Source organism: Vulpes lagopus, chromosome 2, assembly GCF_018345385.1.
Source record: "Vulpes lagopus strain Blue_001 chromosome 2, ASM1834538v1, whole genome shotgun sequence".
NCBI lineage: Eukaryota > Metazoa > Chordata > Mammalia > Carnivora > Canidae > Vulpes > Vulpes lagopus.
Window position 1 is genome coordinate 138,810,132 of NC_054825.1, and position 24,121 is coordinate 138,834,252.

General features: G+C 40.9%; 1 protein-coding gene and 1 non-coding gene across 7 annotated transcripts in view; both read left to right on the top strand.

The window, feature by feature from the left end:
- Nucleotides 1–24,121, top strand: part of PRUNE2 (prune homolog 2 with BCH domain) — a 256,673-nt gene that overhangs the window by 113,792 nt on the left and 118,760 nt on the right. The gene's annotated exons all lie outside the window — the stretch shown is intronic.
- Nucleotides 15,015–15,118, top strand: LOC121485910. Its single transcript, XR_005986414.1, has one exon. It is a non-coding gene; the product is annotated as a U6 spliceosomal RNA (small nuclear RNA).

Below are 24,121 nucleotides of genomic sequence, written 5' to 3' on the forward strand. Positions count from 1 at the left end.
TCCTGTGGAGCATTCAGTCTAGTGGGAGAGCTAGACATTAAGGAATCACACAAATAAATGTGTATTGCAAACTAATGTAAATTCTATGGAGAAAAATATAAGGTGCTGCTCTCAGAAAATACAATAATAACATAACCTAAATAACATAACCTAATTTACATTAGATGGGGAGGTTGTGCAAAGCTTCCTTGGAAATGTAATTTTTAAGCTTATAAATCAAGAGTACACTATAGTAGAAGAAGACTAGGGTTAAGTGTGTAAGCAAAAGGAATAGCAGTAGAAGGCTCTGGAGTAGGAAATAGATTGACACCTTCAGGAAAGTAGCAGAACACCCATTAGGATCGAATGGATCACAGTGAGTGTGGGGAGGAGAGTGACGTGGGATGGCTGGAGAGGTGGCCAGGGTCAGATCACACAGCACCTCTCAGGCTAGAGAAAACAGTTTGGATTTTATTCGAATTACAGTATAAGCCATTGGAGGACTATAAAGGAGGGGACATTGCAAAGAATCAATGGGAAGAAAGTAAGAGCTCCTAGGCCAGGGGAGAAGTGACAATGACTTGAAATAGAACAGGGAGCAGCGGAGCAGTAGGAAACAAATTGAAGACATACTTCTGAGTTATGATGAATAGGGTTTGTTGACGGACTGGCCATGGTGACGAGTGAGAAAAGATATGTCGTGGGTGAGTCTCAGGTGTGCAATATAAAGATTTGGTGGAGGTAAAGACCATTTACTGAGATGCAAACATAGAGGTCAGGGTGGCAAGCACACCCCAGCTTTGCAGTGTAGTCTGAGTGGCTGACAGATCCCTTCACAGATGACTCCTGATGCCCCTGTAAGCTGACTCCACTGTAGCTCTCTCTGTGCTATATCTGTGCCAACAACTGCTCAGGCCTAAAAAAGAAAAAAACCCAGCTTTTTTTTTTTAGCTTCACCTCATGCCTTGGTTTTAAATAAATCTTAGACACAGATGGCCCCAAGAAATGGTCTTGCAACTTTTCTTCCAGTTTAGGAGTTTTGTTTTTTGATAGACTTCACTCCTTTCTACAAATTTGTATGATTCCAAGTTCATGGTGGTGGGGCCTATTTTATTATTTATTTACTGGCTAATAATCAGGAAAAGATAGAAAATATAATTGGATCATGTAGTTATCACTAACTAGTTTTTTTAAAGCTTTCTATTTTTTCTTTTCTCTTTCTCTTTCTTTCTTTCTTTCTGTCTTTCTGTTTTTCTGTCTTTCTGTCTTTCTTCTTTCTTTTCTTGGATACTACATAGGCCTGAAAGTTTAATTGTGCCACTTTTGGCATGTCTTTTTATGCATTTATTGAATTAGAGGCTAACAAAGATAATTCGTTGAGAAAATACCATTACTTTTCCTAACAATGAAATCAAGGCTCCTTGTCCAAAAATGAAGTTGAGTAGTTACCAGAATCTACCTATTCTTATGGATTAGTTTTTGTCATTTCCTGTAATAGACCTGCGTTTTATCAGTGGTCCTCATATGATTTCTTTGTGAAAAATATTTCTCTGTAGAGAAGAAAGTTTATCATTTGGAATGTTAAATGCAATTATATTGACATATGGTGATAATGGGATAAAGCATACGGGTTAAAGGTTGCAGGAACCATGGCTTGGCAATTAGCGATGTAAATGAAACATTCATTATCCATCATGCTGAGAAGTTGATGAACTGTACAGTAAATCTGAGCCCACAGTCAGGACTGAGATAAGTCATTTCAGACAATACAGTGGAGTATTTATGAGCACTAGGGACAATGTTGCAGATTCCTGTCATGGAGATTTCTTTACCTTACAGTTTATCATGAATAAAGACCTTACAGAGTCCAGACCACAACTCTTTCCTTCCACAAGAATATACATGAGATCCTAAAACTTCCCGTTAAAGTGAAGCATTTTTGAGAGCTGTGGTAACTAAAGATGAACAACTGGAAATTTCCCCGAAAGTCCATTCCATAACAAAGATGTTTGATAGACGATTTGTCTTGAAGAAAGGCTTTGCTATCTTGCAAAATAGAACCTGGATTTTGGAAGAAAACTATACATTTAAAGATCTCAGTCTTTCCCCCAAAGAATCTTAATCCTGCAGGTTGGATTATGCAGAAGTAACTGCTGTTTTTCAGTCCTTTACCAAGTGACAAAAATAACATTATGATGATATCTGAAAAATATTTTTCTAGGCTTTTCACTCTGCCATTTATTCTCTTGTGCATATTCTAAAGTGTTTCCTGTGAACATGAGAATTGTCCCTCCAGAAAATGTGAGTCTACATTGATTTTATATTTTATTGACATCTGTTCTTCTCAGGTTTTTAAAAAGCGTAATCATATAAAATAGTGTCTTCAAAAGTGAGAATGAACCACTGAAGAAATATTAAAACTTTATTTATGGTAACTGGTGACACAGCTGGAAAGCTCAAGAAGTCAACAGGAAAGGAACTTTAGAGCCGTGATACTCAGCCTTAGCCCAGAACCAGAAATTCCTTTGTTAACAGCTCAATTTGTTGAGGTTCCAGTAAGGACAAATCAGGTCATGTCCAAGCAGTGAAACCTAATAATCAAAATAACATCTGATATTCCTTAAATTTGACTTCATGCCATCTCTCAATTCTCTGCCACATATGTTTTTTTTTTATGATTTTCATTTGCATTTTTTTAAATTAATTTTTATTGGTGTTCAACTTACCAACATACAGAAAAACACCCAGTGCTCATCCCGTCAAGTGTCCACCTCAGTGCCCGTCACCCATTCCCCTCCAACACCCGCCCTCCTCCCCTTCCACCACCCTTAGTTCGTTTCCCCGAGTTAGGAGTCTTTATGTTCTGTCTCCCTTCCTGATATTTCCCAACATTTCTTTTCCCTTCCTTTATATTCCCTTTCACTATTATTTATATTCCCCAAATGAATGAGAACATACACTGTTTGTCCTTCTCCGATTGACTTATTTCACTCAGCATAATACCCTCCAGTTCCAGTTCCATCCACGTGGAAGCAAATGGTGGGTATTCGTCGTTTCTAATTGCTGAGTAATACTCCATTGTATACATAAACCACATCTTCTTTATCCATTCATCTTTCGATGGACACCGAGGCTCCTTCCACAGTTTGGCTATTGTGGCCATTGCTGATAGAAACATCGGGGTGCAGGTGTCCCGACGTTTCATTGCATCTGAATCTTTCGGGTAAATCCCCAACAGTGCAATTGCTGGGTCGTAGGGCAGGTCTATTTTTAACTCTTTGAGGAACCTCCACACAGTTTTCCAGAGTGGCTGCACCAGTTCACATTCCCACCAACAGTGTAAGAGGGTTCCCTTCTCTCCGCATCCTCTCCAACATTTGTTGTTTCCTGCCTTGTTAATTTTCCCCATTCTCACTGGTGTGAGGTGGTATCTCATTGTGGTTTTGATTTGTATTTCCCTGATTCTGCCACATATGTTAAGCCAGACATTGTTCTAAGCACATAGAATAAATAATTTATTCTTTTAATAACCCAGAAAAGTAGGTCTGTTTTTTTTTTTTTTAAATTTTTGGAGGGGGAGAATGGGCAGAAGCAGAGGGAGAGGGGGAGAGAGAATCTTAAGCCTGTTTCATGCCCAACTTGGAGCCTGACATAAGACTCAATCTCATGACCCTGAGATCATGACCTAAACCAAAATCAAGAGTCAGACGCTTAGCTGACTGGGCCACCCAGGCTTTGCAAAGTAGTTCGTACTATTACTCCACTTTATGGATGAGGAACCTGAGGCTCAGAGGTGAAAACCATCATCTAATCATCCAGGTTCACCCAGGTGGTAGACATTTGGGTTAAGCCTCAGAACCCAGCCCTGTGCAATCCAGAAGTCCTCATCAAACCACTTTGCTATATTGAGCTTGCTCCAAGTTGATCTCCCCCACCTCTCACCGTCTCATTGTTCCAGTTGTGCTCCAATTTGGAGACTTCTTTTTCTACATCAGTAGACATTCAGTGCCTTCCAGACTGTCTCCTATCAAACCAGAGACAATTGGTCTTTTTAGACTTTAAGAGACAATGATCCATACCAAGAGTTAATTTGTTGAATTTGTTTTCCTATGTCTTTCTGTGGGGTAAAAGGCTGCATTTCTGCCCTAAGGGAATGCTAACTATCTCTAAAAGAGGTTGGATCAGCTCGGTCCTCTGTTCAAAAGCACTGTAGACCAATGGCCTACAGCACTGGTCCTCAGCCTTGACTCACCTATGAAACTTGAACATTTTTTATTCCCATGCCTATCTCCAGAGAGACCCTTTCCCACTTGCCTAAAGATCCCTGAAATATTTCCCTGATCCTTTGTCCCTGGCAGTCCCAGATGTCTGGGGTCATTGCATTTCCTTGTTTGTCCTCGGCCTGCTTCCTACTTCTCTTCTCCTCACACTCTTATGGCTCAGCAGTTTGCAATCCCAGGGGCCATGGGGCAGAGAAGAAAGAGAAGAGCCCTGCAGAAAGCTGGCTGAATGGCAGTGCAGCTCCAGATGGAGAACCCAGGCCTAAGAGGAATAGTCTACAAGTGCCGAGAATCTCAGCTGAGTGGAAGAAAGATCCAGGCTCCTTTTCAGTGAATGCTGACAATAAGAAAGGGAATTCAAGGGAAAGTTTGATGATTCTTAATCATACAAAAAACTTTATAGAGACAGGAAGTTACTCCAGGAAACAGAACTGAAGCCAACAGTGTAGAAAGTCCCAGAATCACTCCATTTTTGGAAGTCCTTTTATACTACTAGAACTATCTAACAATTACAATGAATTGATTATTCTGGTTCCCTTATAAGAAAGTGAGGTGTCTAATTATTGGGGACATTCAAAGAAAGGATAGATTACTATCACAGATATGACGTGTGATATATTCCAGTGTTAGCTTGAGAGATAATCCAGGTGCCATTAAAGTCTTTCCATCTTTAAAATGCTGCTAATCATTGATTAACAAGAGTAAGAAAATAAAAAGAGTGAACCATATGGAAATTATAGATATTTGTAAGCAGTAGCAGAAAAATAAAAATTTGATTCTCTTGTTAAAATCAATATCACTTTCTGGAACTCCTTAACATTTCTTTTAAACCCCTATATGCTAGTGTTATAATTTTATATGCCAATAACTGTAAGTTGTATTTGATTACAAAAGGGAATTGTATTCAGTCATAATCATTTGTTGATTACTGGGGGAGTCTTCAGTCCATCACTTTGAAGAAGTCAGAGAAAACAATGACTTGAATAACAGAGATCCTAGTAGTTTTGGCCATTAATCAGGACTAAGCTTCTGAAAGTCACGAAAGGAGTTGTTTATGAATCCATTCTGGTTATTTACGTCATTGTACTCCTCATAAAACAGCCCTATATATTCTACTGAATCGATGTTTCATTTCTGTTTACTGTGTTAATAATTTTTTTTCTCATGAGTTGATTGCCCTGGGACACTGGAGGCTGTTTTTCATAGTTGTGAAGAAACAGTGTTTAAAAGTGAAGTTCTTGTCTCTTTGAAAACCTGGTACCCGGAAAGCTGATTTGAATTTTTCAAGAGGAAGTAAGAGCAGGTAGGGCTAGGAATGCGCCTTAGGAAGGAAGGTAATCGGATTGGTAGAATGATGACAGTCACAGCAGATGTGGTAGGACCTGGTGCTGGGCGGAGCCAGGAGTGAGAGCTTATTTCAGAAATGGACTTGGGTCACTGACCTGAAGACCAGGCGAGCAGTCCCTCTGCATTTTCCAGAAGATAAAAGACCTAGGAGGATTCGCCTGCAATGGGATGATACAAAACCAAGTTTACACCTAAGGAAGCTTCAAGAGTTCAAGGAAGAATGTAGAGATAATGTCGTCCTTGCAAACCTGAAATATGGGGAGAGGAAGAAAATGCTTTTTAAAATGGCAAAGTAGAAGATGGCCTGGATAATGATGCTCCTCTTTGTCACTGAGAAGAGGTGCATTCTAGCTGGATGCTTTCATCTATAGCTTGCATGTCCTGAGACCTCTCTTCTTAGTCCTCTGGTCTTTCACATGGTACTTAGTGAACAAGGCCATCTTTCCCTCATGTAAACATGATTTTCTGTCTGATCCTACTCATCTCTATTTGGCAAGTGACAGAAAGACAATTTCTTCCTCTTTGGACTGAAGTATTGTTTTATAATTCACTGAGTGATCACAGAGTACCAAAAACTTGACATAAATTCTTTCTGTTTCTTATAACCTCTCTGTAGAGGAGAAATTAACATGCTCATTTTACAGATGAAGACATTGAGGCTCAAGGACAAAAAATGTCACTCACAGCTGATGACAAACTTGAACTGGTGTTCTTCTGTCTCTAAAATCTGCAATCTCTTCATTCCCCACAAGCACTAGATCCCATCTGGCCCCTCCATTTTGATTAATTATTTTTAATTTTTAGTTTTAAAAAATATTTTATTAATTTGAGAGAGAGAGAGAGTGGGGGAGGAGAGGGTCAGATGGAGAGCAAGAAGCAGACTCCCAGCGGAGCAGGGAGCCTAATGAGGGGCTTGATCCCAGGACCCTGGGATCATGACCTGAGCCAAAGGCAGACATTTAACTGACTGAGCCACCCAGGTGCCCTTGGTCCCTCCAGTTTTTTTTTTTTTTAATAAATCAGGAGAACCTAGTTCTCCCATTTCTTTTTCTTCTTTAAAATATTTTATTTATTTATTCATGACAAACACAGAGAGGCAGAGACATAGGCAGAGGGAGAAGCAGGCTCCCTGTAGGGAGCCTGATGTGGGACTTGATCTAGGACCCTGGGATCACGACTTGAGCCGAAGGCAGATGCTCAACCACTGAGCCACCCAGGCAACTTCCTGGGCCCTCCATTTTTAACCTAAAATTTTTTTTCTTAATTTCTCTCTGATTTAGAGAAGTAAGCCTATTCCTTTCTCTCTTTTCTGCCCGAGTTTTCAAGTAGATAACCTAGTTATTATTTGAGACAATCTAATTAAGTTTAGAATATTTGTCCCTTCCTAGCCCTGCAGACTTAAAATAGATCTGCTGTCTTCTAACCAGTCATTTTGTCTGGTTTACATTCACCCCTTCTCTTCATAATTCCCATTTCTGTACTTGTTTTCTCCCATCAGTTGCTTCCCACTTTCTTTCCCTAGGGTTATTTTTTAACAAAATTAATTAACACACAGGGTCTCCTAAGTAAGTTTCCTTGTTAAATTCCCTTTACCCACCAATTGTAACATGGTAGCAGGGAATAAGAGGTTCTGAGTTATTATTGCACATGTTTATATAAGGTATATTCGTTTGTGTGTGGTGTGACCCACCGGGTGAATGTGGGACAATTAGGAAGCCAGATGACATGGATAAAGAATAGATTATTCAACATAGATCAGTTTTTCTTCCAGTTTTTCATTCTGGTAACTTCCCAGGGTTCAGAAAGATTTCTCTTTCTTCAGTGGGTATGGTTTGTGGGTACAGTGAGCTGTCTATTTCATTCTTTCTCAATTGGTACCTATATTAATTCAGAATTTTTTCTTGAGCTGGGTGAATTCTTACAGTGACAACAGAAGACCACTGTGTGAAAGTCAAATTAGCTTGGGGGCACTTGGCTGGCTCAGTCCATAGAGCACATGACTCTCAATCTCAGGGTTGTGAGTTTGAGCCCTACATGGGATACAGAGATTACTTAAAATACATTAATTAAAATAAAATAAAACATACCTTTAAAAAGAAAAGAAAGTAAAATTGATGAGAAATAAGTATGTGCTTAAAATAATAGAAAGTAGGTGAAGGTGATAAGATATCAGGTAATACATTCTGATTTAAGAAATTGTATTGCTGACTTGATTTGATTTTTGTTTCTTAACATAAATTGTTCCTTTTCCCAGAAGGGAAGGTTTTGGAGCAAAGATGAACTTTTCCAGTTAATGGAAGAGAGCAAAATGTGACTTGCCCCCACTTCCCACCTTTGGTGAGAGCCACCTAGATTTTGGAATCCTTGCGTGGCAACCTGTCAATAACTTACATCATCAAAAGTGGCATTTACCCTTCCCCAGGGGAGAAGACGTTTGCACAGTCGCAGGGGCTGTCTTTGGTTTACCTTTAAGAATTTGCTAGAACTCAGGGGATCCCTGGGTGGCACAGCGGTTTGGCGCCTGCCTTTGGCCCAGGGCGCGATCCTGGAGACCTGGGATCAAGTCCCACGTCGGGCTCCCGGTGCATGGAGCCTGCTTCTCCCTCTGCCTCTCTCTCTCTCTTTGACTATCATAAATAAATAACAATTAAAAAAAAAAAAAAGAACTTGCTAGAACTCGGAAACAGTTCCCAGGGTCTCAAGGCTACATCTGAACTAACTAGAGGTTGAGTAAGCTCTACCCCTATCTCGCTATGCTTTCAGATTTGTTCAGATTGTTTAATTTTTTTAAAGCAAAATCAATATTTTTGACAAGATGATCGTGAGCATTGAACTGAAGAATCTATTCCTCGGAGGGTACCTTCATACCAGGAGCTAAGCAGCCATGGCAACTCTAACTTCTGTCTGTAATGAGCACCGATGTCCACACAGGAAAGAGCATTCACTTTTGGCACCAGAATCGAGTGAAAACAACAAATGACAGACAAGAATGTCTTGTTATTCAGCAGCGGGGGAGAAGGGGGAAGGCCTTTCCCAGTGGACCGCCTGGTCTAAAGCCAGGAGTGAGGATCAGGGATTCACGGGTTAAAAGGCAATGCATGTTGCACCAAGTGCTCTGTTCTCTGACTCCTTGTGTGGCTGATTTGCTGCAATGTTGCTTTGTTTTTGGAGTCAGGATACTGGAAGCATCTTAATGAGCCCACTGAGTTGCATGCTGTTTGTATTGTCCTTATCACAAAGTGAGTGTTTGCACTGCTGTTTAATCAAGTAAACTGGAGAGGCTTTTCCTTCCTTGCTCAGCATAGTCTGTAAAGCACACCTGAGTGGTCTGTGGCCTTTGCGGGCAGTGCAAGGAGTCTGGTGGCTTCTCCCCTCCGGAAATGATTGGAAATAAAAACAGAATGTATTAGCAGATTCTTGGGTCTCTTCCAGCCAGGATGACATTTAGGTTTGGTTTTCCTGTTTTCTGGCTCTCACTGAATTTTCTGAAAGTCAATTTGCTGAATGGACATTTAACAGGCTTTAAAAATAATGCGATTTGCCACAAACTGTTTTGATGTATATATTTTACAGCCATTCAGGACTCTGCTTAGTATTGCCTAACCCAGGCAGCCCAGGCAGCCCGGGTGGCTCAGTGGTTTAGCGCCACCTTTGGCCCAAGTTATGAGATCCGGGATCGGGTCCCGCGTCGGGCTCCCTGCGTGGAGCCTGCTTTCCCTCTGCCTGTGTCTCTGCCTCTCTCTCTCTCATTCTCACTGTGTCTCTCATGAATAAATAAAATCTTAAAAAAAAAAAAGTATTACTTAACCCCATCCTTGACCGCTCTGTTTAAAATAACCACTCCCATGCTGCCACCCTGCTAATAATCCCTCACCCCGATCCCACCTTCATTTTCTTCATCTTACTATGTGACCTTACTATGGTCTGTGTCTGTCTTCTGGCCAGCATGAGCTTTACCTTGAGTAGGGGCTTTGTCCACTTCTGTAGCTCTCACTCCTAGAAGAGTGGTCAAATATAGTAGGACTTCAAACCGTCTTTACTGAATGCTGAGATAAATAATTCATATTAAACAGCTTTGGAAGATTTGACTTGTGAAAGCAAGCATGTATTATTTCTGTATTTAAAATGGTTGCCAAAGTGAAATGTTTTTGGTAGTAGGAATTATGCAAAGTAAAGATTTACAAGTTCTTTTTTTAAAGCATAAAATCCATGCAGAGTGTTACACCACACAAATGTCCAGTGGTCTATGATTAAATCGTAGGGAGATCCAAACATAGATGATAAGAAATTTAGAGGAAGTGGTCAGAGTAGGGCAAGTTGAGTTACACATTTTATTTTTCTGAAGTGAGTCTTTTTTTTTTTTTTTAAAGATTTCATTTATTTATTCATGAGAGATACACACAGAGAAAGAGAGAGAGGCAGAGACACAGGCAGAGGGAGAAGCAGGCTCCCTGTAGGGAGCCCGATGTGGGATTCAGTCCCGGGACCCCAGGATCACGCCCCAGGCCAAAGGCAGGCACTAAACCACAGAGCCACTCAGGTGTCCCTGAAGTGAGTGTTTTCTAAGATGACTTTAACTTCAATTTCCTTTGCAAGCCCAAGGAAGGTAGAAAGCCTGAGAAGAAATGAGAAATGTGGGCTGGAGGTAGAGATTTAGGAGTCATTCACACCAAGATGCTAGTTCAAGTCTAGAGTATGAACAGCAATCCCAGGAGAACCATGCCTGTGTGATCCTGCTCTGCAGGCAGCAATGTTAGGTTGACCGGCATGGCTGGTGGAGCTGGATGGGGACAAGACCTCCTCTGACCTGTCACTCTGATGCGTGTAGCTGGACAGTAGTCCTTAAATCACACAAGAACTAATGCAAGGTCCAATTTATCATTACCTCCAGCTGTTTTTGCTCTTTCAGGAGCCTAAGTGAGGAACTGAGAGCTCTGGGAAGTCAGGGAAGAAGGGAGTAGCGAAGGCCCTGACAAGGAGTGGAACGGTGGTCTGAGTGAATACAGGAGCCCAAATTCACTTCCCTTGGCTGGGTTTTTGTATCACTGCTAGAGTTGTGCTGGGTAGGCTGTATTCACTTGAAGACTCATGAAGGACTGTGTAAGTCACAGAGAAAGCTGATGAACCTTTAAAGTTCTGCATAATAGGAGAGGAGAAGGAAGAGAGGTCAGTAGAAGCAGCAGGGAGTAGGAGACAAAATCAGTCTCCACTCTAGGCAATCATATGTCAAGGATCCCCAAATGTTCATCTGCCCCTGAGCTCAAAACCTGTATCTCTACTTTGCCTACTAGACATCTCCATTGAAATGTCCAGGAGGCATCTCATATTTAACAATCCTAAACAGAACTTTTGACTTTTTCCCTAGCTCTGTGCTGCACCATTCTTTTTGCCGTAGATAAATTCCTTCAATGGCATTTAGTAAGTGTCTTCTATATGCAAGTTCTATTCTAGATACTGGCAGCAGAATGGTGAATGAAACAAAAATCTGTGTTATCAACTTATATTTCACTTAAGAATAGAATATCTCATGGAAGCCAAGCCATGGCTTCTCCAACACCAAAAGGCCTGGGCCCAGCCACCACCTCTCACCCTGGCCAATGCAGTAACCTAACTGGTCTCCCTGCTCCTACCAGTCTGCCGCCCCATCTCTACATAATGACTGGAGTCATTTGTATAAAACTCAAATATAAGCATAGATTTTAAATTGACCTGCAACTTTAAATCTATAGTAGCTTCCAATCGCTCTCTGAATAAAATCCAAGCTCATATCTGTGACCCACAAAGCTCTGCATCCTGTAGACCTTCCTGCCGCAGACATCTGCCATTTGCTGTCTTGGCTGCCACCACTCCAGCCATTCCTCTGTTTCTCTAATCCTCAGGGTTGATCCCAAGCCCTTTGCACTTGCTGGTTCTTTTTTCTGGAATAATCTGACCTCACAATTTGAAGGACCTAGCCATTTCTCATCATTCAAGAATGGCACTCCTATGTCATCTTATCACCTGCCAAACTTCCCCATTTAAACCTCCCTTTTGCTTCATCCTGATATTTCCCATCACACTATGCTACATATTACTGGGTGTTTTGCCATTATTAGAAATTATCTTTTTGATTGATTGATTTACTTGCTCTCTGTCTCTGTGCACTAAAATGTAACTCCATGAAAGCAGTGGCATAATCTTTCTTGTTGGTTATCATATGATCAGTGCCTGACACAGAGAAATTGTTCATAAATATTTGCCCAGTCGACCAGTGAATAAATGATATTAATGAGTGAGGAACTGACCCTACACTTGCCTAACATGTAATATTTTAAACTTTATGAAATTGATATCCACAGGTCCTTCTGGTGAGGCCTAGTCCAAACAAGAACTCCCTTCCTTGGTATATCTCTCGAACTATGTAACGTACTCCAAGTACACAGCCTGTTGCAACTCACTGATGTGTCCTTTCTTCTCCTCTTCCTTGACTCATGGACACCACTCACTATGTAACCACAGAATAAATCTTCCTCTTTCCCATGCTATCTGCTTCCCTGGCCCTGTCCCATCTTCCCATTCAGTGCTCTCTTCATCCATTCTAGGACCCCCAGCATATCCCATCTCTGCTGTATCATGCAACACCCACTTCACCCCAACTGCTCTTCTCCAGTAGCTACCAATGAGGTTTTCAGTCATTCACTCCTTAGAGAAAGTAAGGGAGGTGGGGAAGCTAAAGAGATCACACTTCAATATTGGGGATGGGGGATATTAAACTTCACCTGTTTATCGTTTTTACCCCATGACAGTCCATTGGAGGAACTGGGCAAATCAACTGTGGATTTCTGGTTCCTGTGCTAAGTGTTATGATTGGGTTTTCTCTGGGAGAGAGTAGAGAGGAACCACATTTAATTTGGACTTTGGGTGAGCACTTCCAGAAGAATGGCTAACATTTATGTCATAGCTCATTTAGCTTCCTGAACTTCCTGCATAATTTACCAACACCTACATGGCTTACAGTACAACAGGCACTGTACTAAGTCCTCCTCAGGTAACTTGTTTAAACTTCACTCAGCTTGCACACCTGGGTGGCTCAGTGGTTAAGTATCTGCCTTTGGCTCAGATCTGATCCTGGAGTCCCAGGACGGAGCCCCACATGGGACTTCCTGCTCAGTGGAGAGGGGGAGTCTGTTTCTCCCTCTCGCTCTGCACCTCTCCCTGTTTGTGCTCTCTCTCTCTCTCTCTCAAATAAATAAATAAAATATATTTTTTTAAAAACTTCACATAGCTCTATGAGGCCTGTATTCATATTATTATCCTGTTTGATAAAGAAACTGAAATTAAGTAACTTGCTCAAGAACTCATAACCAATGAGTGACTTAACTGGGCTTCAAACCCAGGTGGCCTGGGTGCTTATCCTTATACTATAATATTACCCTGGCAGAAGAAGAATTCAATCTTCAAATCCCTTGAGATAAGCAAGCCCTCAAGTAGGCTTGAGTAGTAGTTATTCAGGTGGAGAAGGAAGAGGCTCGTGGTAGACCAGATAGAGGTGACTAGGTATGTCACATAGGCTATTTTATCAATTAAAAAAAAAATTGCAAATCAGAAAGTGAATGCCCAGTGTTTGCTGCTCTGTTAATGTTGTAACAGAAAGTGGTTTATGTGGTTTGCCTGGAACAAGATTGCCAAACTGCTGGGAGACCAGTGTATCCATGTGGGCTTCGCACATGTCAGCAGTGGAGCTCATGGTGCTCAATCTGATACTGTATTGTCTTTAAGCTGCTGTATACCTACACCTACACCTACATACAAGAGTCAGGATTAAAGGAGGCAAAGTCACTCCATATAGCCTGTATTTTGAACACATCAAAAAAAAAATGAGGAAACTTGGAGTTTTGGCATGGGTGGGCCAGGGGATGGGAGTAAAATGACCACAAGCATCACACAAACTCTTTCTAAATTTGTTAAGAGACGGATCTAACATTCATGGAATCTGCAGATTGATGTAGAACACCTAGGTACTAAACATGGATTTTAAAGATGGGCCTCCTCCAGAAAGCTCAAGCCAAGCAGACATCTAGATTATTTCCAGTTATAGGCACTCTCTCCTCACATTTCTCCACCTGCCACTCTCAGTTTTGTTATTAATAGGTTATCTGGCAATGACTTTGGATGACTTCTTTCTGTATTAACACACATTTAAAAAAATTATTTGAGAGAGAAAGTACAGAAGCATGAGCAGAGAAAGCAGAGGGGGAGGGAGGGCAGAAAAGAGTCTTTTGCAGACTCCATGTTGAGGGCAAGCCCAATGCATACTGAGGCTCAATCTCAGGACCTTGAGGTCATGACCCTGAGATCATGACCTGAGCTGAAACCAGGAGTTAGATGCTCAACCGACTGAGCCACCCAGGTGCCCCTTAGTACACATTATGATGAGATAATGAGAGTATTGCCATTAAAGATGTGGAAACACATTAAATCCTTATAGAACTCAAATGCTTTTTCAATGGATGAAGAGAATTTAGGGCAATAAATCACTTTTCCCAACAACACTAATATGGCGATTTCCAGAGTGCCTTAAAGATCTTTGTTGTAATAGTTTCTTTTTGTTTAAAGTTAACAACCTTAAAAATGATTTTGGAATTTGTTCCAGATCTTTCAGGGGTTGTTAATGTATGATTAGGAAAGATTTTAAAGCAATTAAAATTATATGACAATAATTTGAAATCTCCTTGTAAATATGATAGGGCTCAATTGTTTGACCACAGGGGATACATAATATAATACAGCTTCAAAGTAACATTATTTAAATAATAGTTTATGAATCTTTTTTAAATTGCCCCTATAACTGATATAATAGCTTTTCATATAAAGTTATAAATGATGTATTTCAAAAGCTAGATAAGGTAGATGGACAAATATATTGCTGTTTTTGGAGCTTATGTTTGTTTTTTTAACCTTTATTCTCAAGTCAAAATTGTTGAAAGAAATATTTTTAAAGTGTTTGGTGAGAAGGGCATATTTTTGTCAATGTTTTCTAGATTTTTGTCTTCCAATGGAAATTCAGAGCCACCTAGTGACCAAAACCAAAATGTCTAAGATAAAAAACGACAGCAACAACAACAAAAAAACCCTTCCAGCAAAAGAGAAAAATCAATCATTTGACTCTGTTCCTCAATGCCTGAGGATAAAATTACACCCAGCTCAGTTCTACAAAATGAGAGTTCCCACAAATTTGATAGGCTGAATCTTTAGTTCATTTGGGGGTTAAAGACTCCAAACATAGATTTGAGATGGTATGGATGGTGAATTTTTGCAGTTTTAATAAAAATACCACTTTAATATATGAGATTTGTGTTACCTGTACAACTATAAGCTACTGCTCCCTGCAGACTCATATCTTCTTCCCTGATAATACCTTCTACTCTTGTGCTCCCTTCAGCAGCACATATACTAAAACTGGAATGATACAGAGATTAGCATGGCCTCTGCACAAGGATGACATGCAAATTCGTGAAGCGTTCCATATTTAAAAAAAAAAAATACTTTCTACTCTGAAGCAGTCTATGTATTTTATCTCCTGAGCAAAGGGGCGGCGGGGGGGGGGGGGGGGTCCTACAGAAGATAGGGCTGATGGCAGAAGGAATGAGTAAGGTCTGAGCAAGTCAGCACTGCCCCACTGAGGCTTCTGATTCATATTCAATTTTGAGCATAAGGATTCAGGCAATTCATTTTGGTTTGATTAAATTCAACAAACCCCTACTGAGTCTTAACATGTAAAAGTTTCTTGCTAGGCAAGGATGTGGTTAACCCACACTGTGTTTGGGAAGCCAGAATGTTCAGTTTGGCTGAAGCAGAGTAAGTCTGGAAGAACATAATGGGAGTTGAGGGTGGGGGAGGTAGGGCACCATCATGATGTGGAATAAAGTCAAGGTAAGATTTATAAAGATTAAGCTGGATGCAGCTTGCCCAGTATAGAGATGGCAGGAAGAGCAGTTAGGTTATTTCGATAGTTTTGGGCAGAATGCATAAGCATACAAACTAGAATTTTTAGTCAAAAGGAAACCAATGGTCACACAAAAGAAGAATGATCTTGGTACTGATATGGTGGAAGATACTATAGAGGTTAACTCTGAAATCTCTGCCCTGGATGATGAGGAAAGAAAAATTATACCATTAATAGAAATAAGGACCCCAGGGAAGTAGCTGGCATGCCATGGGGAGAGTATGAGTTGGTCCTGGACACCCATTCATTCATTCATCCATTCAGAAAAATGTATGGAGGGCCTACTATGCGCAGCTGCTAAGGCTGCAATGACGTCAGCAGGCTCCCACCAGAGAGGAGGAAGCTAGCTCCACTTCTGCACAAGGGACCTGATTAGATCCAAGGGGCCAGCTCTTAGCCAAGTACGTCATTTTAATTAATTTATTTAAAAGCCATAACAACTCTGAAAGGTAATTATTATTGTTAGTTGTATCAAGGAGGTACCTCAAAGTCAAAGAGATGCAGTGATGACTTCACAGTCACACAAGAACTCTGTGACAGAGGCAGGCTTCCAAAGTACTGTTTCCATGATGGGAACAGGGAGGGAGAGAGGGAGGGAGGGAGGGAGACCCAGACAAAGAGATAAAGATCAGGGCCTCTGCAGCCAAGAGCTCTCCGGTCAGTTCAGCCGCCTCTAGCTAAAAGGAGCTTGTTCTTCCCATCTGGTCTGCTTCCCCAGCTCTGGGCCTTGCTCTGGAGCATGGCAGGCCTTACAGTTCTTGTCCCTCTTTGTTTGCCACCTTCGGATCTGCTCCTTCCTGAACTTTCTGAGGCCTTCCTGGCTTCACTGCTGGGACTGGACCCCTGGTCAAGGGTGAGTGTGGCATAGAGAAGGGTCAGAGCCTTGGCTTTGAGATCTCAGCCATTTGTTACCTGTGATTTTTTTTTTCTTTCTGGACAGATCACAGAAAAACCCTCAGGGATCAGCCTTCTCATCTGTAAAATGGGACAAATATAATGTGGGTGAAAGTGCTATTGGGAGGTTGTAAAATTCTATGGAGCGTCAGGTGCCTGCATCCTTTCCAAATACCTGGACTCAACAGAGCCATCATTTCTTCTCCTAGTGATTCCCACTCCATTCTTCTACAACTCTCTGTAGTACTGATCCAGGATCACCCCCAGCACCTGCCAGGCTGTAAACCCATGTAATTCCTCTGAAACCAAACCAGTACTGGCTGGACAGGACAGAGAGTTCAGTTCCACTTCTTAGTTTCATCAAACCAGCATGTAGAGAAGTTCCATACAGTGTGCCCCTGAAGCTTTGGTACAGTTACACATATTAATGGTGTGAGAAGCATAAATGCTATCAACTTAAAGAGCTACATTTGGAAGTACAATTATTTTCCTTTCTTTTACACCTATGTAGTTTTGTAAATGTTGAGTAATCTTGAAGCTTTATATTTTCATTTAATCTCCTGATTGGGGAACCCAGATGGCTCAGCAGTTTAGCACCACCTTCGGCCCAGGGTGTGATCCTGGGGTTCCAGGATGGAGTCCCACATAAGGCTCCCTGCATGGAGCCTGTTTTCTCTTCCTCTCTCTGCCTGTGTCTCTCCTCTTTCTTTGTGTCTCTCATGAATAAATAAATAAAATCTTTTAAAAAATAATTTCCTGATTGAAATTTGTACATATTACCTTGAAGGAAAAAGATCTATAATTAAAAACTATTTTTTTTTCAAAACTGCAGATAGTAAGCATAAAAGGAATTTTTTTTTCAAAACTGCAGATAGTAAGCATAAAAGGAATAAAATAAACTTTCACACGATGTTTTATGTGCTTTTTAAAACATTTACTTCTGAAATCATTAAAGCCCAAAGCTGCATTAAGACTCTGGAGATAAATTAGTCTTATAACCTGGTGCTTTTTTTCCCCCAGCTTTTCTCAAACTGTGGTCCGAGGATAACTGGCACCAGAATTCCCTGGGGTTCTTGTTAAAATGTGAATTCCTGGGCCCAGCCTCAAACCTCTGGGGCAGGAGCCAGGGATTCACATTTTAAACGCATTCCTTAGGTGATTCTTTGTGAACTCGTGAACTAATATTTATTTTCAATGCCATAATCTCTCGATCATTCCACAAGAAACAAAGCCTTTAAGTTTCCCAGATACATTCTCCCTCACCTCGATTCTTATCACAATTATTGCTGCCAAATTATTGCTGCCGAACAAGGGCTTCCCTCTGGCTGCGATTTAGTGGCATTCTTGAATATGAGTCATCTCCAGCAGAAAAACTCAGGATGGTTTATGTGTCCTTTAGTTTCAAAAACTTCAGTCTTAATTCTGATTGAGGCCATTACTCATTGACATAAGAATAAAAGGCAGTTTTTAACAATTAGCATCATTAGAATTGTAGCCAAGCAATCAATAAAAAAAAAAACCTCTTTGAGTTCACCAGTTGACAGTATTTATTCTGGCAGTAGTTAGTACATCTAAATATTAATTACTCTGTAATATTCGCTGCTGGTTTCGTTGAATGAGGTGGGAGTGGGTCAAATCTACAGACCATTCACAGCCTCCAAATGCAAATAAAGTAGCATTTGTTTGTAGGTGGAATCAAATGATTATAAATGAATGGTGGGCCATCTCCTGGGATTGGACATAAAGGTCCTGTAAACTGAGAATTGTATCAACAAACAGCTGTTGGGAAAATACTATTATGCTGTAATAGCTGCTATTAAAATCCATTAGCAATCTTGATGGCCTGTTTGAATTTGATGCATCATTTGCTCTGAATAGCATTTCTTCCTAAAGTTTTGTGGTAGCATTTATGCAGATGGATAGGCGGTAGCAGGGACATTCTGGGAGATTAATACCGATTACACACTTTGCCTGCGCTGGCTAATCCAGCCCTGAGAAACACTGCAGATACTACAGATTAAGTATCACTGGGGGGAAATAGCGCCGGACGCCCCCCAGGGCCTTCTCGCATCCGCTTTGTTTCCATGGCAATCGTCCCTCCGCTAGAGGCGGGTACCGCGTTTCCCACGTTTTAGCCATCTGGGTTTCCCTCCTAGTACCTTTGCCAGATTCTAGGACTCCTCCCTCGGGACGTAAACTCGGCCGAAAATATTGGATATCTAAGGAGATTTTTAAAACAAACAAAAAAAAACGCACCCAAAACCCCGCCTGTGTCGGCAAAGAGAATGCAGCTGTCTCGAGGGTGGAGGGAGCCTGCAAAGGCCTGGGTGAGGCTGGAGGAGCCCCAGCGGCGGGGAAGGATGGGGCAGTGGCGCCCTCTGGCGGGCGAGCGAAGCGGGAAGCCTCCAGGGGCTGGGTTTCTTTTTTTTTGTTTTTTGTTTTTTGTTTTTGTTTTTCTTAAGATTGGTTGATTTATTCATGAGACACAGAGAAAGAGGCAGAGACACAAGCAGAGGGAGAAGCAGGTTCCATGCAGGGAACCTGATGTGGGACTCAATCCCAGGACCCCGGGATCATGCCCTGAGCCAAAGGCAGATGCTCAACCACTGAGCCACCCAGGCACCTACAACGTGATCAGTTTTTTAAAGTACTTTTTAGCCAGATCTCATCTGCACACCTTAAGCCAGTTCCCTCCCAAATTTTGGAGTATGGGACTTCAGGTCTTAGAAAGAAGATTTTTATTAGTTGAGAACTTTAGTTTTTCAATGTATGTACTTAAAAAAAAAAAGTTAATTCTAGAAGTCTTTCCTTTTTTTCTTGAAAATTGAGTTCTCTTCTTTAAAACCCCTTTTACCCTACAGCTCAATAGTATCTGCTCAAGTTATAAGTGAAATAGCAAGCCAGCAGTTGTTGGGGTATTTCATTATTTTTAAATGAAATCACATTTTGCATTTAGCATATTATTCTAAAGTGGTTTCTCAGTTTTTTTGGGTTGAGGGACACTGAATGATAAGAAATGGACACAAATTCAAAACCGCAACTTGTTCCGCAGCTACTTTCACTGGGTTCAGAGGCTGGGGGTGGGGGTGTGTACAGGCAAGGGAGTCTTCCCAAGTTGTTAAAGAGATTTACATTGTCAGCTGGTTGATGCCTAAAATAATATTATGGAGCTCTAAAAGTTTTTGTCACAGCTATTCCTCATTGAACACTTTTGGTCAGTTCCATAAGGCCAGTTTGGAAAATATGAAGACTATATTAGGAACCAGTTTTGAGCACGACGCAAACTTCAGATGTGATTGTGCACAATTTTGTACTTGAGAAACACTGAGTGGACAGAGAAAATAGCACTTATCAGAGCTTTGTTGGAATTATACAAAATGCACAAGTGTGCATGCATGTACACACACACACACACACACTCACACCAAACACCTGCCTGCTACCTGTGTTCACAGCCATGATGAACCACACCTATCCATGTCTGATTTTAGGGCGTTTGGTCCAATTTCAAATATAGGAACTCAAGCTGCAACAATGCCCATTTCTAGAAGCAAGACTTTAGATGTTTTTCAAGGTAAGTGTCCTATTTATTATAATATTTATTGACCACTTCATATGTGCACAACCATGCTGCCATTTTTATTGGGTTCCTCTCTATATAAGTGTGTCACTGATGAAGTTGAGAGTGGTGCCCCATCTCTGCTCTTCCAATAAACTCTGGTTTTCACTGTGCGATTTTGCTTTGGGATTTCTTAGGAATGCACGTGGCACCTTCTAGCAGAACTGACCAATGGCTTGGCTAGTGCCTCAGATAGGTTAATTCACTTATTCCTTACAATGACTCAATGAAGTCGTTACTATTTCCTTATCCTCCTTTTACAGCTGAGGGAACTGAGGACAGAGAAGTGAAGTAAACTATCCCAGGTCATTAAAATACAAATGAACCAAAGATGACCTCTGTATGTTAGCCAGCCCTGCCTCATGAGGTCAATTCTTGACATCGATAATCTGGTTTCAGCCAAAGTGGATGTTTTACCATCACAGAACAGTGAAGTTACTGTTGGGCCTCAGTCTGTCGATGAACTCTGTTTGGAATATTCTGAAATCTCCATTTCTATCTACTCACTGCTCAGAGTCCTGTCCTGTGCTCGCTGTTCTTCCCATCATAAATGTTGGGCCCGGCTTGGCCACTGCACAGAGTCCTGTCCTCCTTTGCATTGCATCACAAGTATTAGCTTTGTGAGGGGGTTTTCTCTGACTTCTCCAGAGAGGTTTCCAGATTCTGTCCCCGCTGTTCCCAGTGCTCTTTGTTCATACCTCTACAAGACGGTTCTGCATTGTGTATGCTTAGCTGCAGTAAGGCTGCAGACCCACGTGGGCAGGAAGCTCGACACATTTTTTATATCGCCGTAGTCTGGCACATGGTATTCACTCACCCATCTGTCCATCCATCCATCCATCCATCCATCCATCCATCCATCCTTTCATTTGTCACATCCATTCATTTTCTCATACATCCATTCAGTCAGTGAGTCACTCACTCACTCACTCACTCACTCACTCACTCACTCACTCATTTGTTAATTCCTTTAATATCCATTGGGCATCTACCATGGACCCCCAGTATTTCAGGTATCAGGGATAGAGTATGAATGCGACAAAGTTCCCTAATCATCTTGGAGCTGACATTCTGTTGGGGGCAGGGGAGATGGACAACAAAGGAAACAATTAGACATACAATATGAATTCAGGTTTTCAAAAGTACATTGAAGAAAAATAAATCAGGGCCAGGGAATACAGAGGCCTTCAATAAATATCTAATAAATACTTGAATGAATAAAGCAAGATACATACCAAGGTAAAAAAGGAATGAGAAGGAATGACATAAATCTTTAACAGGATTTTAAGAACCAAAGTAATCGATTTATGAAATGCCCTACACAATTGGTCAAATTGAAGGCAAGTATATGCCCTGCTGGGATAGTGCTTCAAGCATTCAATGGAAGGAAAAAACAAGAGGGGTTTGGCTTCTAAAATATAGCAAGAAGCTGAGTTACTGTTAGAACTACTTAAAAGTACTTAAAAAGAAATATGGTCATGTTTGCCTGCATGAAGAGAAAAGTCCACGATTCATTAGGATATGCTAGAGTGTTTCTCTGTAAACAGTAAGGCTGGAATGTCTTGGGACATTTTAATTCATGAGTAAAAGAGTGAAAGTTGACAGGGGTCATGGTAATGTGTCTGGGACTGGCCTGTTAGTCTGCTTTCTCTTTGCCAGATCAGCAGGTCCTCTGTAGTCCCAACTTGGGTCAATCCAGAAGCTAGCTTCCCTGCATATTCATTCACATGTGCATCCTTCCCACTGCAAAGGGCTGGCTTTTTTTTTTTTTCTTAAGGAATTTGGTATTAGGAAGAGTGGCTGGCAATAGCGCATGTTGGGAACAATTCCAGATTCTTGAGTCATGACACTCGAGTTCCAATTCTATCTTTTGCCTGTTAATGGCCACGTGACCCTTTATAGGTTTGCAATCTGAAACATGACTAGTCACTGATCCATGATTCTCAACCCTGATGTCACATCAGAATCACTGAGGCAGCTTTAAAACACTACTGGTGCTTGGGTCTACCCCTTGCCATTTGGATCAAAATCTCAGGGGAGAGGTGAGCACAGAGAGGCACAGTGGTCATTATTCAGAAAGAACTCTCAGGACTTCTAACCATCCAGAATGGAGAACTCTTGAATCATCTATTTTGTAAAGTTCCTTATTAACTCATGAGAGAGAATAAGAGTGCTTTTATTTCGTTGCTGCCCAAACATAGGTTTATATAAACAGATTGCTCTCAGTTCTAATGTAATTTTGTAGGTTCGGTTTAATTGCATCCTTTAGTAAGAAATATATGTAAAAACGTATCTTTTAAAAAGTAACACTTTCAGGGGTGCCTGGATAGCTCAGTCACTTAAGCGTCTGCCTTTGGCTCAGGTCATGATCCCAGGGTCCTGGGATCGAGCCCTGCATCAGGCTCCCTCTCATAGGGAGTCTGCTTCTCCCTCTCCTCCCCATTCTTGCTGTCTCTCTCTCTCTTTCAAGTAAGTGAATAAAATCTTTTTTTTTAAAGTAACACTTTCTTTAGCATTAATGGATCTAAATGTTTCATTAGATAATGTCAAAAGCTACAGTTGTCTTTTTTCACTAGAACTTTCTGAGGAGGCCCAATGACTCTCTTCAAGCACTCTCAAAGATTCAGCAGCCCAATCTTTTGGTTATTGGACTCTGCAGTCAGTATGCCTGACTCCAAATCCTCAATTATCACTTTCAGAGCATGTGATCTTGGGAAAGTTATTTAACTTTTCTGTGCCTTAGTCTTCTCCCTCTTGTAGATTGGGGAAGATATTAATATCGATATTAACCTGTCCAAAGGATTATTCTGAGTAATAAATTAACCCATGCTATATGTTCAAAGCAATGACTGCCTGTTGTAAGCACTCAGATCTTCCTTGTTGTTGTCAACATTCTATTTGGAGATCCAAAGCAAATAAGAAAAGGTTTAAAAAGAAAATTTACCTCTGTATAAGGGGAAAACTGTCCAATAGACCTATCCAAAGGTGGACTGAGCCAGCTGCATTGGTGACAACTTTCCCATCTGCACAAGCGTTCATAACCACTTGGCAGAGTGAGGTAGAACAAATTTAATAATTGCGTGGGTGATTGAACTAAGTGGCCTTTAGCGCGTATCTCAAACTCACCATTTAACTTTGCTCTCAGTTGAATTCTAAATTTACATGATTCTAGGAAGAATCCAACCAATCCACCCCTCTTGAGGAGAGAGAAATTTTCAGAGAAAAATTTTTTTCCCTTAAGGTCTTGATTTGATAGTTCTCTACATTTCACTTGAGTAGGAGAAAAGTCCACTGTTTCAAAAACCACCATTTTTTGATTAATTGAGTTTTGTAAAGAATATGATCTGGATATTCGTATTTTCTTGACTATCTAGCCAAATCTATTTAGTTATTCATTTGGGCTGGAGTCTGGAGGGATCAGTAAGAATTTCTAGTAATAATATTTTTTACAAGAGACTTTTTCAAAGATGGTGATTTAAACAACCAATGTTTTGCCACATTCCACCAGGGATTTCTCAGGTGTGCTTCCCAAGGAGACACAGATCTAAAGTGCTTCTGCTTTCTGTGACAAAGGCAGAGGAGAATCTAAAGTACAAGGAACAATCACTGACCTGACTGTGACAAATGATGGCTTACTCTTTAAAAGCGAAATATAAAATGGAAAGCATTTTTATTCACAGCAACTTTCCAAAATAAAATCCACTGGCATTGAGCCCAGAAGAAACACAAACCTAGGTTTTTAATCCCAGGCCTTTCTCCTGACTCTAAATTTTAGTAACTCCATTAATGAATATCAGTGTTATTGACCTTACTAAGGTTTCTGTGTGTGTGTGTATGTGTGTGTATGTGTGTGTGTATACACCCTAGGGAGTTGCTGCCATCTGTCAGTGAAGAATATCTAGCATTCTTGCAAAGAACAGCTGTTTGTATCCATCCAGACTGTTTAGCAGAGTGCATGAGAAGAGGCTATTTGGGAGGCAGGAGGAAAGTTCAACTTTTGCATTATGCGTACGTTAT